The following is a 12,657-nucleotide window of genomic DNA, read 5'->3' as shown; positions in this document are numbered from 1 at the left end:
GATATCCCCGTTTCACAGAAACATCCTCTGGGCCCCTAAGGAACGTATGGAAATCACTCTCTCGCCAAGGAGAGAAGAATCCTCACTGAGAGTTTCTGAAGTCTGGAAGGACCAGGTAGAGAGAAAAAGAGAAACGATTCTATTCCGCTGACAGGGGCATTATTGTTTGAAGCGACCAAGTGGATGTCCGTCTTTTCCAATTCCCATTTTAAACATTGTGTCCTTTCCGGTCCTTTGTGGTCTCTTTGGATCTGGAAAGCAACAGAGTTAACGGTAAGGTCCTTTTTTTTTTTTTTTTTTTTTATGATTATGATTATTTTCCCCCCCTGCCTGTCTGCCTGTCCCTCCCCCTCTTCTCTCTGTCTCTCGCGCTTTTCACTCAGGTTAGGGAATTCACAACAACAACAACAAAAGTAGTGAGAAATCTGTATTTCTGCAGGTCAGGAAGCAACAGGTAAGAACTAGACATGGAACACAACAGGCTGGTTCCAAATAGGGTAAGGAGTCCATCAAGGCTCTCTATCATCACCCTGCTTATTTAACTTACATGCCGAGTACAGCATCACGAGACACGCTGGGCTGGATGAAGCACAAGCTGGAATCAAAATGGCTGGGAGAAATAGCAATCCCCTCAGATATGCAGATGACACCACCCTTATGGCAGAAATGAAGTATAGAGTGGGTTTACAAAGTCGTGCTCGTTTCGGGTTTTCAGATTCTTTTCCCTCAGAGGTGAATCCAAAGTAGGAAGCCTACATTTCCTGTGCTGCCTGGTAGGTGCTTGTGGATTGTATGATGTACATGTCGTATGTGTACACGTTCAACCCGACCTCCTAAGTGGACCGTCCTGCCCCTCCCCGCCCCAACGTATTTTCGTCAAGAAGTCAGGCATCCATTTGAGCATCCTACTCCTCAGGTCATCCGATCCCATGGAAGAAGTCAATCCTCCCGTTTTTCCATCGGTCCTCTACACGTCGCCTGATGATGATGGGGGGTGACCGGAAGACTGACAGTTCTGAAGAATTTTGCAAGAGATTCGGTGAAGGCTCCTAGGATTTGCTCAGTGAAGTGGGTGGCGTGTCAACCACTAGGGACCGTGGAAGGTATGCCCCAAGTGGCAAACAGCGTTACCTTCCACAGAGAAAGCTCTACCTAGCATACCAAGGATGCTTGACCACGCACCCGCCCCGCCCCCCCCCAGGTGACAGGCGTGACGGGTCAGACTGTAGAAATCTTCCTGTCAAGGGTGTATTAACAGGCAGAGGCACCTTAGAGGCACCCTGTCCTGTGAAGCTGGAGGTGGGGAGGAAGGGGCAGAGGGACGATGAAGAAGGGAAGGAGAAAGTGAGGGACAGGGACACCACACAGTGTGTGTGGGGGGCGTGTCTGTGCCGTGTGTGGGTTCCACGTGGGTGTGTGCGCCTGTGGGTGCGGGTGTGAGGGGAGGCGGGCAGAGGCAGAGGCAGGGAGACACACAGCCAGGTCAAGGATAACATAATGTGTGTGGGGGGAGGGGCGGGGGTGGGTGGGTGCGTGCGTGCGTGGTGTGTGCGTGGGGGGGGGTGGCGCACAGGACCGTGTGTGAAGGAGGGCAGTGTGTGGGGGGCAAGTGTGTGTGTGGGGGGGTGTCTGTGCTGTGTGCGGGTGCCACGTGGTTGTTAAGCGGGGGGTGGGGGGGAGGGGCGGGCAGAGAGACACACCCGGGCCAAGGACAACGTACTGTGTGGCGGAGCGGGCGGGGGGTGGGTGGGAGTGTGGGTGCGGGGTGTGTGCGTGTGTGCGGTGCCCCATAGGACCGTGGGGGGGGGCAGTGTGTGTGTGGGGGTGTGGGTCTGTGCTGTGTGCAGATCCCACGTAAGTGTGAGTGAGGGGAGGGGCAGAGGTAGAGGCAGAGGGACACAGCCAGGCCAAGGACAACATAGTTTGGGGGAGGGTCGGGGTGGGGGGTGCGAGTGTGCGTGCGGGGTGTGTGCGTGTGTGCGATGGCGCCTAGGACTGTGCGGGGGGGCGGGCAGTGTGTGGGGGGTGGTGTGTCTGTGCTGTGTGCGGGTGCCACGTGGGTGTGTGCGCCTGTGGGTGCGGGTGTGGGGGAGGGGAGCGGGCAGTGACAGCGGCAGAGAGAGACAGCCAGGCCAAGGACAACGTAGTGTGTGGGGGAGCGGGCGGGGGGTGGGAGTGTGGGTGTGGGGTGTGTGCGTGTGTGCGGTGGCCCATAGGACCGTGGGGGGGCAGTGTGTGTGTGGGGGGGTGTCTGTGCTGTGTGCAGGTCCCACGGAGGTGTGAGTGGGGGGAGGGGCAGAGGCAGAGAGACACAGCCAGGCCAAGGACAACATAGTGGGGGGGGGGCGGGGGGGTGGGAGTGTGCGTGCGGGGTGTGTGCGCGTGTGCGATGGCGCATAGGACCGTGTGTGGGGTGTTGCGTGTGTGCGACGGCACATAGGACCGTGTGTGGGGTGTTGTGTCTGTGCTGTGTGGGAATGCCACGGGGGTGTGTCCGGGTGTGTGGGGGGGCGGGCAGTGACAGAGGCAGAGAGAGACAGCCAGGCCAAGGACAACGTAGTGTGTGTGGGCGGGGTCGGGGTGCGGGGTGGGAGTGTGCGTGCAGGGTGTGTGCGGAGGCGCCTAGGACCGTGCGGGGGGGCGGGCAGTGTGTGGGGGGTGGTGTGTCTGTGCTGTGTGCGGGTGCCACGTGGGTGTGTGCGCCTGTGGGTGCGGGTGTGGGGGAGGGGAGCGGGCAGTGACAGCGGCAGAGAGAGACAGCCAGGCCAAGGACAACGTAGTGTGTGGGGGAGGGGGCGGGGGGGAGTGTGGGTGCGGGGTGTGTGCGGTGGCCCATAGGACCGTGGGGGGGGCAGTGTGTGTGTGTGGGGGGGTGTCTGTGCTGTGTGCAGGTCCCACGGAGGGGTGAGTGGGGGGAGGGGCAGAGGCAGAGGCAAAGAGACACAGCCAGGCCAAGGACAACATAGTGTGGGGGGGGCGGGGCGGGGGGTGGGAGTGTGCGTGCGGGGTGTGTGCGTGTGTGCGATGGCACCTAGGACCGTGTGTGTAGGGGGGCAGTGTGGGGGGATATTGTGTCTGTGCTGTGTGCGAATGCCACGGGGGTGTGTGCGCCTGTGGGTGCGGGTGTGGGAGGGGCGGGCAGTGACAGAGGCAGAGAGAGACAGCCAGGCCAAGGACAACGTAGTGTGGGTGGGCGGGTTCGGGGTGCGGGGTGGGGAGTGTGCGTGCGGGGTGTGTGCGTGTGTGCGGAGGCGCCTAGGACCGCGCGGGGGGGGGCAGTGTGTGTGTAGGGGGGGGTGTCTCTGCTGTGTGCGGGTGCCACGTGGGTGTGAGGGGGGCGGCGGGCAGAGAGACACACAGCCAGGCCAAGGACAACATAGTGTGTGGAGGGGGAGGGGCGGGGGTGGGTGGGGGGTGTGTCTGTGCTGTGTGCGGGTGCCACGTGGTTGTTAAGGGGGGGGCGGGCAGAGAGACACACAGCCAGGCCAAGGACAACATAGTGTGTGGGGGAGGGGCGGGGGGGTGAGAAGCAGTGTGGGTGCCGGGTGTGTGCGTGGGTGCGGTGGCCCATAGGACCGTGTGGGGGAGGGCAGTGTGTGTGGGGGGTGTGTGTCTGTGCTGTGTGCAGGTCCCACGTAGTTGTGAGTGGGGGGAGGGGCAGAGGCAGAGGCAGAGGCAGAGAGACACACAGCCAGGCCAAGGACAACATAGTGGGGCGGGGTGGGGGGGGTGGGAGTGTGCGTGCGGGGTGTGTGCCTGTGTGCGGTGGCGCATAGGGCCGTGTGTGTAGGGGGCCAGTGTCGGGGTGGTGGTGTGTCTGTGCGCCACGTGGGTGTGGGGGGGGGCCGGCAGAGAGACAGAGCCAGTCCAAGGACAACGCTGTGTGTGTGTGTGAGTGGGTGTGCAGGGTGTGGCCGGCGTGTGTGCGGGTGCTGCGTAGGGCCGTGCGGGAGTGCGTGCGCTGTGTGTGTACGCGTTGGGGGCGTGGGCAGCGTGTGTAGGTGGTGCGGGCAGAGACAGAAAGACACAGTCAGCAAAGGACAACGTGCACAGATATTCTTCTGAATATTTGCTTGTGTTTTCTGAGCTCATCACCTCCGGGATCAAGCTCACTCCCGTGCAACGGGAGTCTGCCCCCCTCACCTCAGCCACCACCGGCCAGCACTTGTCTTGGGCAGACAAGGGAGTGTTCCGATTTGGCCGGCGCGGGGGGGGGGGGGGTGGGGTGGCGGAGGAGTGGGGTGGGTGCGCAGGGTTTCGTTGTCACGAGGCGAACTTTGACCCTTGTGTTCTGCCCCTGAACCTCACTGGAGAGACTGGACCCGCGTGACCTGTCACGTCTTGGTTTCAACATCCTTGGCGGGAGAACTAAGATTCCCCCATGCGAAGTGATCAGGCCAGAGAGAAGGAAGTCGATTCCCTTGGGATCCAATGCCCGTTTTCTCGAATCCAGTTAAGTTTCGTCAAGATTTCCCACCCAAACCGAAAAGCCGAAGTGGCTACCTATCCCCGCCCCCTTGACCTCTGTCCCAAGGTGCCCCTCCCACACCGCCTCCTTCCACAGCCTCAAGGCATTCAAGAGTTAGCCGGCCCGGGCCGGCTCCATCCGTGGTCGCCCCGCCCCAAGACCCTCTGAAAAAGCGCCCGACAGGCAGGTGGCGCCCGACCCCCAACCAGCTATCCAGTGAGCCAGCCCCAGCATAGGAGCTTAGTGGGCGACCGACGGGGACTCGTTGCCAGACGGAGCCCATCCTAGTTCGCGTTTCTCCGCTCAGTCAACGGCGCAGACAGGAGAACGGGATCCGCCCACACTTCTCGAGAACGTCCCTGGGCGAGGGATGACGGACGCACGGACGGACGGGACGGGAAGGATTCTTGACTCCCCACCCACGGAGCAGCGGAATGCACTCCCATCCGAGGGGGATCGCAGGCCCACGTCAGACGGTGTGAGCACACGCCCCAGAACAACAACTCGCCAGCATCCCCGTCCGTGTCCCCGTCACCATCTTTGGGCACGCCAGGAGAAAGCCCTTTTGTGACCCGGACGACGGCTCTTTCGGCAAAAGCAACGTTGAGCAACGGCACAAATGAAGAGACTTGGATTTGAAACGACGCGTTCATATAGCAGCGCCTCAAAAGCAAAAGCACGCACTCGTCCCTCACATAACCGCAACCAACAAACCCGACGCACCTGAAAAAGAAAAAGCAAACGGAAGAGAACGGGTCGATCTGGCGGCTCGGTCGCCGAGACCAGATCAACCCCGGAAGGCAGGGCGAGCCGAGAGCCCACTCGGGTGAGGTCGAGCGGGATCAACACGGCAGCTCGGCGGCAGAGGTCGCGAGTGGGAGAGGTCCGTCCGGGTGCTCGACCCGCGGGCGCTGGCCGCTCTGCGGCCCAGTGAGGGAAGGAGGGGGGGAGGGGCGGAGACCCTGACAACTGGGCGACGCGCGCGCGCTGGCGGCTCGGCTGGCGAGGTCGCGAGTGGGAGAGGCCCGGCCGGCAGGTGGACCCGCGGGCACCGACAGCTCGGCGGCAGAGTGAGGAAAGTGGGGGGAGGGGCAGACAGCCTGACAACCGGGCGACGGGCGCGCGCTGGCGGCTCGGCGGGCGAGGTCGCGAGTGGGAGAGGCCCGGCCGACAGCTGGACCCGCGGGCACCGCCAGCTCGGCGGCAGAGTGAGGGAAGGAGGGAGGAGGGGCGGAGTCCCTGCCAGGCGGGCGACGCGCGCGCGCCGGCGGCTGGGCGCCATAGGTCGCGAGTGCGAGAGGCCCGGCCGACAGGTGGACACGCGGGCACCGCCAGCTCGGCGGCAGAGTGAGGGAAGGGGGGGGAGGGGCAGACACCCTGACAACCGGGCGACGGGCGCGTGCTGGCGGCTCGGCGGGCGAGGTCGCGAGTGGGAGAGGCCCGGCCGACAGCTGGACCCGCGGGCACCGCCAGCTCGGCGGCAGAGTGAGGGAAGGAGGGAGGAGGGGCGGAGTCCCTGCCAGGCGGGCGACGCGCGCGCGCTGGCGGCTCGGCGGCAGAGGTCGCGAGTGCGAGAGGCCCGGCCGACAGGTGGACACGCGGGCACCGCCAGCTCGGCGGCAGAGTGAGGGAAGGAGGGAGGAGGGGCGGAGTCCCTGCCAGGCGGGCGACGCGCGCGCGCTGGCGGCTCGGCGGCAGAGGTCGCGAGTGCGAGAGGCCCGGCCGACAGGTGGACACGCGGGCACCGCCAGCTCGGCGGCAGAGTGAGGGAAGGGGGGGAGGGGCAGACAGCCTGACAACCGGGCGACGGGCGCGCGCTGGCGCCTCGGCTGGCGAGGTCGCGAGTGGGAGAGGCCCTGCCCGCAGGTGGACACGCGGGCACCCGCAGCTCGTCGAGAGTTAGGGAAGGGGGGAAGTTAGGGAAGGGGGGGAGGGGATAGAACCCCGTCGGGCTCGTCGACCCGCGGCTCCTGGCGGCTCTGCGGCCGAGTTAGGGGAGGAGTGGGGGAGGGGCAGACAGCCTGACAGCCGGGCGACGGGCGCGCGCTGGCGGCTCGGCGGGCGAGGTCGCGATTGGGAGAGGCCCCGCCCGCAGGTGGACACGCCGGCACCCGCAGCTCGTCGAGAGTTAGGGAAGGGGGGGAGTTAGGGAAGGGGGGGAGGGGATAGAACCCCTTCGGACTCGTCGACCCGCGGCTCCTGGCGGCTCTGCGGCCGAGTTAGGGGAGGAGGGGGGGAGGGGCAGACAGCCTGACAGCCGGGCGACGGGCGCGCGCTGCCGGCTCGGCGGGCGAGGTCGCGAGTGGGAGAGGCCCTGCCCGCAGGTGGACCCGCGGGCACCCGCAGCTCGTCGACAGGGTTAGGGAAGGGGGGGAGGGGATAGAGCCCCGTCGGGCTCGTCGACCCGCGGCTCCTGGCGGCTCTGCGGCCGAGTTAGGGAAGGGGGGGAGGGGCAGACTCCCTGCCAGGCGGGCGACGCGCGCGCGCTGGCGGCTGGGCGCCATAGGTCGCGAGTGCGAGAGGCCCGGCCGACAGGTGGATACGCGGGCACCGCCAGCTCGGCGGCAGAGTGAGGGAAGGGGGGGAGGGGCAGACACCCTGACAACCGGGCGACGGGCGCGTGCTGGCGGCTCGGCGGGCGAGGTCGCCAGTGGGAGAGGCCCGGCCGACAGCTGGACCCGCGGGCACCGCCAGCTCGGCGACAGAGTGAGGGAAGGAGGGAGGAGGGGCGGAGTCCCTGCCAGGCGGGCGACGCGCGCGCGCTGGCGGCTCGGCGGCAGAGGTCGCGAGTGCGAGAGGCCCGGCCGACAGGTGGACACGCGGGCACCGCCAGCTCGGCGCAGAGTGAGGAAAGGGGGGAGGAGGGGCAGACACCCTGACAGCCGGGAGACGGGCTCGCGCTGGCGGCTCGGCGGGCGAGGTCGCGAGTGGGAGAGGCCCTGCCGGCAGGTGGACACGCGGGCACCCGCAGTTCGTCGACAGGGTGAGGGAAGGGGGGGAGGGGATAGAGCCCCGTCGGGCTCGTCGACCCGCGGCTCCTGGCGGCTCTGCGGCCGAGTTAGGGGAGGAGTGGGGGAGGGGCAGACAGCCTGACAGCCGGGCGACGGGCGCGCGCTGCCGTCTCGGCGGGCGAGGTCGCGAGTGGGAGGGGCCCTGCCCGCAGGTGGACCCGCGGGCACCCGCAGCTCGTCGTCAGGGTTAGGGAAGGGGGGGAGTTAGGGAAGGGGGGGAGGGGCTAGAACCCCGTCGCGCTGGTCGACCCGCGGCTCCTGGCGGCTCTGCGGCCGAGTTAGGGGAGGAGTGGGGGAGGGGCAGACAGCCTGACAGCCGGGCGACGGGCGCGCGCTGCCGTCTCCGCGGGCGAGGTCGCGAGTGGGAGGGGCCCTGCCCGCAGGTGGACCCGCGGGCACCCGCAGCTCGTCGTCAGGGTTAGGGAAGGGGGGGAGTTAGGGAAGGGGGGGAGGGGCTAGAACCCCGTCGCGCTGGTCGACCCGCGGCTCCTGGCGGCTCTGCGGCCGAGTTAGGGGAGGAGTGGGGGAGGGGCAGACAGCCTGACAGCCGGGCGACGGGCGCGCGCTGCTGTCTCGGCGGCAGAGGTCGCGAGTGCGAGAGGCCCGGCCGACAGGTGGACCCTCGGGCACCCGCAGCTCGTCGACAGGGTTAGGGAAGGGGGGGAGTTAGGGAAGGGGGGGAGGGGCTAGAACCCCGTCGGGCTCGTCGACCCGCGGCTCCTGGCGGCTCTGCGGCCGAGTTAGGGAAGGGGGGGGAGGGGCAGACTCCCTGCCAGGCGGGCGACGCGCGCGCGCCGGCGGCTGGGCGCCATAGTTCGCGAGTGCGAGAGGCCCGGCCGACAGGTGGACACGCGGGCACCGCCAGCTCGGCGGCAGAGTGAGGGAAGGGGGGGAGGGGCAGACACCCTGACAACCGGGCGACGGGCGCGTGCTGGCGGCTCGGCGGGCGAGGTCGCGAGTGGGAGAGGCCCGGCCGACAGCTGGACCCGCGGGCACCGCCAGCTCGGCGGCAGAGTGAGGGAAGGAGAGAGGAGGGGCGGAGTCCCTGCCAGGCGGGCGACGCGCGCGCGCTGGCGGCTGGGCGCCATAGGTCGCGAGTGCGAGAGGCCCGGCCGACAGGTGGACACGCGGGCACCGCCAGCTCGGCGGCAGAGTGAGGGAAGGAGGGAGGAGGGGCGGAGTCCCTGCCAGGCGGGCGACGCGCGCGCGCTGGCGGCTCGGCGGCAGAGGTCGCGAGTGCGAGAGGCCCGGCCGACAGGTGGACACGCGGGCACCGCCAGCTCGGCGGCAGAGTGAGGGAAGGGGGGGAGGGGCAGACAGCCTGACAACCGGGCGACGGGCGCGCGCTGGCGCCTCGGCTGGCGAGGTCGCGAGTGGGAGAGGCCCTGCCCGCAGGTGGACACGCGGGCACCCGCAGCTCGTCGAGAGTTAGGGAAGGGGGGGGAGTTAGGGAAGGGGGGGAGGGGATAGAACCCCGTCGGGCTCGTCGACCCGCGGCTCCTGGCGGCTCTGCGGCCGAGTTAGGGGAGGAGGGGGGGAGGGGCAGACAGCCTGACAGCCGGGCGACGGGCGCGCGCTGCCGTCTCGGCGGGCGAGGTCGCGAGTGGGAGGGGCCCTGCCCGCAGGTGGACCCGCGGGCACCCGCAGCTCGTCGACAGGGTTAGGGAAGGGGGGGAGTTAGGGAAGGGGGGGAGGGGCTAGAACCCCGTCGGGCTCGTCGACCCGCGGCTCCAAGCGGCTCTGCGGCCGAGTTAGGGGAGGAGGGGGGGAGGGGCAGACAGCCTGACAGCCGGGCGACGGGCGCGCGCTGCCGGCTCGGCGGGCGAGGTCGCGAGTGGGAGAGGCCCTGCCCGCAGGTGGACCCGCGGGCACCCGCAGCTCGTCGACAGGGTTAGGGAAGGGGGGGAGGGGATAGAGCCCCGTCGGGCTCGTCGACCCGCGGCTCCTGGCGGCTCTGCGGCCGAGTTAGGGAAGGGGGGGGAGGGGCAGACTCCCTGCCAGGCGGGCGACGCGCGCGCGCCGGCGGCTGGGCGCCAAAGTTCGCGAGTGCGAGAGGCCCGGCCGACAGGTGGACACGCGGGCACCGCCAGCTCGGCGGCAGAGTGAGGGAAGGGGGGGAGGGGCAGACACCCTGACAACCGGGCGACGGGCGCGTGCTGGCGGCTCGGCGGGCGAGGTCGCGAGTGGGAGAGGCCCTGCCGACAGCTGGACCCGCGGGCACCGCCAGCTCGGCGACAGAGTGAGGGAAGGAGGGAGGAGGGGCGGAGTCCCTGCCAGGCGGGCGACGCGCGCGCGCTGGCGGCTCGGCGGCAGAGGTCGCGAGTGCGAGAGGCCCGGCCGACAGGTGGACACGCGGGCACCGCCAGCTCGGCGCAGAGTGAGGAAAGGGGGGAGGAGGGGCAGACACCCTGACAGCCGGGAGACGGGCTCGCGCTGGCGGCTCGGCGGGCGAGGTCGCGAGTGGGAGAGGCCCTGCCGGCAGGTGGACACGCGGGCACCCGCAGCTCGTCGTCAGGGTTAGGGAAGGGGGGGAGTTAGGGAAGGGGGGGAGGGGCTAGAACCCCGTCGCGCTGGTCGACCCGCGGCTCCTGGCGGCTCTGCGGCCGAGTTAGGGGAGGAGTGGGGGAGGGGCAGACAGCCTGACAGCCGGGCGACGGGCGCGCGCTGCTGTCTCGGCGGCAGAGGTCGCGAGTGCGAGAGGCCCGGCCGACAGGTGGACCCTCGGGCACCCGCAGCTCGTCGACAGGGTTAGGGAAGGGGGGGAGTTAGGGAAGGGGGGGAGGGGCTAGAACCCCGTCGGGCTCGTCGACCCGCGGCTCCTGGCGGCTCTGCGGCCGAGTTAGGGAAGGGGGGGGAGGGGCAGACTCCCTGCCAGGCGGGCGACGCGCGCGCGCCGGCGGCTGGGCGCCATAGTTCGCGAGTGCGAGAGGCCCGGCCGACAGGTGGACACGCGGGCACCGCCAGCTCGGCGGCAGAGTGAGGGAAGGGGGGGAGGGGCAGACACCCTGACAACCGGGCGACGGGCGCGTGCTGGCGGCTCGGCGGGCGAGGTCGCGAGTGGGAGAGGCCCGGCCGACAGCTGGACCCGCGGGCACCGCCAGCTCGGCGGCAGAGTGAGGGAAGGAGAGAGGAGGGGCGGAGTCCCTGCCAGGCGGGCGACGCGCGCGCGCTGGCGGCTGGGCGCCATAGGTCGCGAGTGCGAGAGGCCCGGCCGACAGGTGGACACGCGGGCACCGCCAGCTCGGCGGCAGAGTGAGGGAAGGAGGGAGGAGGGGCGGAGTCCCTGCCAGGCGGGCGACGCGCGCGCGCTGGCGGCTCGGCGGCAGAGGTCGCGAGTGCGAGAGGCCCGGCCGACAGGTGGACACGCGGGCACCGCCAGCTCGGCGGCAGAGTGAGGGAAGGGGGGGAGGGGCAGACAGCCTGACAACCGGGCGACGGGCGCGCGCTGGCGCCTCGGCTGGCGAGGTCGCGAGTGGGAGAGGCCCTGCCCGCAGGTGGACACGCGGGCACCCGCAGCTCGTCGAGAGTTAGGGAAGGGGGGGGAGTTAGGGAAGGGGGGGAGGGGATAGAACCCCGTCGGGCTCGTCGACCCGCGGCTCCTGGCGGCTCTGCGGCCGAGTTAGGGGAGGAGGGGGGGAGGGGCAGACAGCCTGACAGCCGGGCGACGGGCGCGCGCTGCCGTCTCGGCGGGCGAGGTCGCGAGTGGGAGGGGCCCTGCCCGCAGGTGGACCCGCGGGCACCCGCAGCTCGTCGACAGGGTTAGGGAAGGGGGGGAGTTAGGGAAGGGGGGGAGGGGCTAGAACCCCGTCGGGCTCGTCGACCCGCGGCTCCAAGCGGCTCTGCGGCCGAGTTAGGGGAGGAGGGGGGGAGGGGCAGACAGCCTGACAGCCGGGCGACGGGCGCGCGCTGCCGGCTCGGCGGGCGAGGTCGCGAGTGGGAGAGGCCCTGCCCGCAGGTGGACCCGCGGGCACCCGCAGCTCGTCGACAGGGTTAGGGAAGGGGGGGAGGGGATAGAGCCCCGTCGGGCTCGTCGACCCGCGGCTCCTGGCGGCTCTGCGGCCGAGTTAGGGAAGGGGGGGGAGGGGCAGACTCCCTGCCAGGCGGGCGACGCGCGCGCGCCGGCGGCTGGGCGCCAAAGTTCGCGAGTGCGAGAGGCCCGGCCGACAGGTGGACACGCGGGCACCGCCAGCTCGGCGGCAGAGTGAGGGAAGGGGGGGAGGGGCAGACACCCTGACAACCGGGCGACGGGCGCGTGCTGGCGGCTCGGCGGGCGAGGTCGCGAGTGGGAGAGGCCCTGCCGACAGCTGGACCCGCGGGCACCGCCAGCTCGGCGACAGAGTGAGGGAAGGAGGGAGGAGGGGCGGAGTCCCTGCCAGGCGGGCGACGCGCGCGCGCTGGCGGCTCGGCGGCAGAGGTCGCGAGTGCGAGAGGCCCGGCCGACAGGTGGACACGCGGGCACCGCCAGCTCGGCGCAGAGTGAGGAAAGGGGGGAGGAGGGGCAGACACCCTGACAGCCGGGAGACGGGCTCGCGCTGGCGGCTCGGCGGGCGAGGTCGCGAGTGGGAGAGGCCCTGCCGGCAGGTGGACACGCGGGCACCCGCAGTTCGTCGACAGGGTGAGGGAAGGGGGGGAGGGGATAGAGCCCCGTCGGGCTCGTCGACCCGCGGCTCCTGGCGGCTCTGCGGCCGAGTTAGGGGAGGAGTGGGGGAGGGGCAGACAGCCTGACAGCCGGGCGACGGGCGCGCGCTGCCGTCTCCGCGGGCGAGGTCGCGAGTGGGAGGGGCCCTGCCCGCAGGTGGACCCGCGGGCACCCGCAGCTCGTCGTCAGGGTTAGGGAAGGGGGGGAGTCAGGGAAGGGGGGGAGGGGCTAGAACCCCGTCGCGCTGGTCGACCCGCGGCTCCTGGCGGCTCTGCGGCCGAGTTAGGGGAGGAGTGGGGGAGGGGCAGACAGCCTGACAGCCGGGCGACGGGCGCGCGCTGCCGTCTCCGCGGGCGAGGTCGCGAGTGGGAGGGGCCCTGCCCGCAGGTGGACCCGCGGGCACCCGCAGCTCGTCGTCAGGGTTAGGGAAGGGGGGGAGTCAGGGAAGGGGGGGAGGGGCTAGAACCCCGTCGCGCTGGTCGACCCGCGGCTCCTGGCGGCTCTGCGGCCGAGTTAGGGGAGGAGTGGGGGAGGGGCAG

The 12,657-nt window shown here is 69.7% G+C and overlaps 1 long non-coding RNA gene across 2 annotated transcripts in view; it reads left to right on the top strand.

Moving 5' to 3' along the window:
* The first annotated feature begins 4,543 nt into the window (after window positions 1-4,543).
* LOC145534286 (uncharacterized) overlaps window positions 4,544-12,657 on the top strand; it is a 28,979-nt gene continuing 20,865 nt past the window's right edge. Inside the window, exon 1 of one of the 2 annotated variants that reach the window (XR_014074414.1) lies at window positions 4,544-5,294. This is a non-coding gene — a long non-coding RNA (uncharacterized LOC145534286). Of the gene's footprint in view, window positions 5,352-12,657 lie in introns of both variants that reach the window. The other variant, XR_014074415.1, reaches the window with a different exon arrangement.

This window comes from Giraffa tippelskirchi, chromosome 14 (assembly GCF_054371585.1).
Source record: "Giraffa tippelskirchi isolate mGirTip1 chromosome 14, T2T-mGirTip1v1.2.pri, whole genome shotgun sequence".
Taxonomy (NCBI): Eukaryota; Metazoa; Chordata; class Mammalia; order Artiodactyla; family Giraffidae; genus Giraffa; species Giraffa tippelskirchi.
The sequence above is the reverse complement of the archived record's forward strand: the minus strand, read 5'-3'. Positions and strand labels throughout refer to the sequence as shown.